Consider the following 5202-nt stretch of genomic DNA (forward strand, 5'->3'; position numbering starts at 1 on the left):
GAGAGGCTCTTGGGTAAACTGCAGCATTCACCGAGAGGCTCTTGGGTACACTGCAGCATCCACCGAGAGGCTCTTGGGTAAACTGCAGCATTCACCGAGAGGCTCTTGGGTATACTGCAGCATCCACCGAGAGGCTCTTGGGTACACTGCAGCATCCACCGAGAGGCTCTTGGGTACACTGCAGCATTCACTGAGAGGCTCTTGGGTACACTGCAGCATCCACCGAGAGGCTCTTGGGTACACTGCAGCATCCACCGAGAGGCTCTTGGGTACACTGCAGCATCCACCGAGAGGCTCTTGGGTACACTGCAGCATCCACCGAGAGGCTCTTGGGTACACTGCAGCATCCACCGAGAGGCTCTTGGCTACACTGCAGCATCCACCGAGAGGCTCTTGCTGCCAAAGGAATGACTGACAGCTTGAAAGACGTTTTGGACACTACAGTGACAATTGTTAACTTTGTTAAAGTATGGACCCTGAACTCTAGTGTATTTTCTGCACTGTGCAATGATATGGGCAGCGACCATATAATGCTCTTACAATATACAGAAGTGCTTATTGGTTATCAAGGGGCAAAGTATTGACACATTATTTTGAATTGAGAGACGAGCTTAACGTTTTCTTTACTGACAATAATTTTCACTTGTCTGACCGCTTGCATGATGCCAAGTTTCTCACACGACTGGCCTATCTGGGTGATGTTATTTGTCGCCTGAGTGATCTGAATCTAGAATTACATGAACTATATTCAATATGGGGGACAAAATTGAGGCTATGATTAAGAAGTTGGAGCTCCTCTCTGTCTGCATTAACAAGGACAACACACAGGTCTTTCTATCGTTGTATGATTTGTTGTGTTCAAATGAACTCAAGTTTACGGACAATGTCAAATGTGATATAGCGAAGCACCTGAGTGAGTTGGGTGCGCAATTACACAGGTACTTTCCCGAAATGGATGACACAAACAACTGGATTCGTTATCCCTTTCATGCTCTGCCTCCAGTCCACTTACCGCTATCTGAACAAGAGAGCCTCATTGAAATTGCAACAAGCGGTTCTGTGAAAATTTCATTTAACCAGAAGCCACTGCCAGATTTCTGGAATGGGCTGCGCTCAGAGTATCCCGCCTTGGCAAAATGAGCTGTTAAGACTGATGCCCTTTGAAACCACGTACCTATGTGAGAGTGGCTTCTCGGCCCTCACTAGCATGAAAACGAAATACAGGCACAGACTGTGCGTGGAAAATGATTTAAGACTGAGACTCTCCAATACAACCAAACATTGCAGAGTTATGTGCATCCTTTCAAGCACACATCCTTCCATCTCATATTGGTCAAACAAACAACAAACCTGGTTTTAAAAAACAGATAAAGCAACACCTCTTGGCACAACGCCTCTCCCCTATTTTACCTAGATAGTTTGTGTGTATGTAGTGATTTTTATGTTTTATTTATTTTTATTTCACCTTTATTTAACCAGGTAGGCTAGTTGAGAACAAGTTCTCATTTGCAACTGCGACCTGGCCAAGATAAAGCATAGCAGTGTGAACAGACAACACAGAGTTACACATGGAGTAAACAATTAGCAAGTCAATAACACAGTAGAAAAAAATGGGCAGTCTATATACATGATATGATATGTATGTGATATGTAGGCTACGTGTGCCTTTTTTAAAATGTATGTAGTTCTGTCCTTGAGCTGTTCTTGTCTAATGATGTTCTGTATTATGTCATTCTGTGTTATGTTTTCATGTGTTGTGTGGAACCCAGGAAGAGTAGCTGCTGCTTTTGCAACAGCCAATGGGGATCCTAATAAAATACCAAAATACCACACCCTTCTCATTAACCTGTGCTGAGTTATTTAACATTTTCAATGAACAAATAAGGTTTTATACATAAGATGACTAAATGAAGAGCAAAATTATTGATTATTATTATATTATTATTTGTGCCCTGATCCTATAGGAGCTCTTTGTCACTTCTCACGAGCCGGGTTTTGACAAAAAACTCACATTCATTCTTATGTTTAATAAATGTATCGTATAGTGTGTGTGTGGCTTACAATGACAACATTTGAGAGTACACTGACCCTGGTGCTAGAGGGGGTACGCAGCTGGAAGTAAACCTTTTGAAGGGGTTCGGGGCTATAAAGAGTTTGGGAACCACTGAGCTACTGACTAACAGCTCATTACATACAGTGAAGAAGAAAGGGACGAAACATCAAACAGAGTCAGAAGAAACACTGAGGTAAGTCATCTAACAAGCCTGCAGTGTCTGACTCCCACAGCTCTCATCACAGTTCAGTGCCCTGCGTTTCATGACACATTTGCGAAGTAGATTCATTTCAGAGGAACACAGACTCTCTCCTCACAGAGAGGAATATCATATATAATTTAAGTCTCTAAGAGGGGGGACGTAATGTTGGTCTTTAAGGGGGTGGGGGGGGCACGGTTATAAAACAGCAGAGGCCATGAAAGGGATTCCCTCCATAGGCCCCTGATAGCCTGTTTTCAAATATGTGCTGTCTTGACAGCTACGGTCATTCACTATATAACACAAACAGATCAGCAACCAGGCTAGATCTTAATGCTTTCCACTCAAGCTTATCAAATAGCAAACGAGCACACAGTTTAATAATCTTCTGTTAAAATGTCTGATAGGTGGTGAAAACAGGTGTGGCTTCCCTCTGAACTTTGATACTTCTGTCCGTCCAGCACCACTACTCTGGGCGGTTCATATAGAGACATAAGGAGTCATATAGAGACATATGGAGTCATATAGAGACATATGGAGTCATATAGAGACATATGGAGTCATATAGAGACATATGGAGACATAAGGAGTCATATAGAGACGTATGGAGACATATGGAGACATACGGAGTCATATAGAGACATACGGAGTCATATAGAGACATATGGAGACATATGGAGTCATATAGAGACATACGGAGTCATATAGAGACATATGGAGACATAAGGAGTCATATAGAGACATATGGAGACATATGGAGACATACGGAGTCATATAGAGACATACGGAGTCATATAGAGACATATGGAGACATATGGAGTCATATAGAGACATACGGAGTCATATAGAGACATATGGAGACATAAGGAGTCATATAGAGACATATGGAGACATATGGAGACATACGGAGTCATATAGAGACAAACGGAGTCATATAGAGACATATGGAGACATATGGAGTCATATAGAGACATATAGAGACATATGGAGACATATGGAGACATACAGAGTCATATAGAGACATACGGAGTCATATAGAGACATATGGAGACATATGGAGTCATATAGAGACATATGGAGACATATGGAGTCATATACAGACAGATGGAGTCATATAGAGACATATGGAGACACCACTACTCTGGGCGGTTCATATAGAGACATATGGAGTCATATAGAGACATATGGAGACGTATGGAGTCACATAGAGACATACGGTGTCATCACTACTCTGGGCGGTTCATATAGAGACATATGGAGTCACATAGAGACGTATGGAGTCATATAGAGACATATGGAGTCATCACTAATCTGGGCGGTTCATATAGAGACATATGGAGTCACATAGAGACATATGGAGTCACATAGAGATGTATGGAGTCCCATAGAGACATACGGTGTCATCACTACTCTGGGCGGTTCATATAGAGACATATGGAGTCATATAGAGACATATGGAGTCATCACTAATCTGGGCGGTTCATATAGAGACATATGGAGTCATATAGAGTCATATAGAGACATATGGAGTCACATAGAGACATATGGAGACATACGGTGTCATCACTACTCTGGGCGGTTCATATAGAGACATATGGAGTCATATAGAGACATATGGAGTCATATAGAGACATATGGAGTCACAGAGACATATGGAGACATACGGAGTCATATAGAGACATACGGTGTCATCACTACTCTGGGCGGTTCATATAGAGACATATGGAGTCATATAGAGACATATGGAGTCATATAGAGACATATGGAGTCATATAGAGACATATGGAGACGTATGGAGTCATATGGAGATGTATAGAGTCATATAGAGACATATGGAGACATATGGAGTCATATAGAGACATATGGAGACATATGGAGTCATATAGAGACATATGGAGTCATATAGAGACATACGGTGTCATCACTACTCTGGGCGGTTCATATAGAGACATATGGAGACGTATGGAGTCATATAGAGACATATGGAGTCATATAGAGACATATGGAGTCATCACTACTCTGGACGGTTCATATAGAGACATATGGAGTCATATAGAGACATATGGAGTCATATAGAGACATATGGAGACATACGGAGTCATATAGAGACATATGGAGTCATATAGAGACATATGGAGACATATGGAGTCATATAGAGACATATGGAGACATATAGAGTCATATAGAGACGTATAGAGTTATATAGAGACATACAGTGTCATCACTACTCTGGACAGTTCTGACTTATATGTGGACAACTACAAATACCTAGTTGTCTGGTTAGACTGTAAACTCTCCTTCCAGACTCACATTTAAGCATCTCCAATCCAAAATTAAATCTAGAATAGGCTTCCTATTTCGCAAACAAAAGCATCCTTCACTCATGCCGCCAAACATACCCTTGTAAAACGGACCATCCTGCCGATCCTTGATTTCGGTGATGCCAAAAATAGCTAAATAGCCTCCAACACTCTACTCAGCAAACTGTATGCAGTCTATCACAGTGCCATCTGTTTTGTCACCAAGGCCCCATATATTACCCACCACTGCGACCTGTATGCTCTCGTCGGCTGGCCCTCGCTTGATAATCGTCAGCAAAATCACTGGCTCCAGGTCATCTATATGTCTTTGCTAGGTAAAGCTCCGCCTTATCTCAGCTCACTGGTCATGATAGCAACACCCACCCATAGCAGGTATATTTCAAATCAAGTCAAATGTATTTATATAGCCCTTCGTACATCAGCTGATATCTCAAAGTGCTGTACAGAAACCCAGCCTAAAACCCCAAACAGCAAGCAATGCAGGTGTAGGAGCACGGTGACTAGGAAAAACTCCATAGAAAGGCCAAAACCTAGAAAGAAACCTAGAGAGGAACCAGGCTATGAGGGGTGGACAGTCCTCTTCTGGCTGTGCCGGGTGGAGATTATAAACCTAGAGAGGAGCCAGGCTA

This window comes from Oncorhynchus keta, chromosome 7, assembly GCF_023373465.1.
Source record: "Oncorhynchus keta strain PuntledgeMale-10-30-2019 chromosome 7, Oket_V2, whole genome shotgun sequence".
NCBI lineage: Eukaryota > Metazoa > Chordata > Actinopteri > Salmoniformes > Salmonidae > Oncorhynchus > Oncorhynchus keta.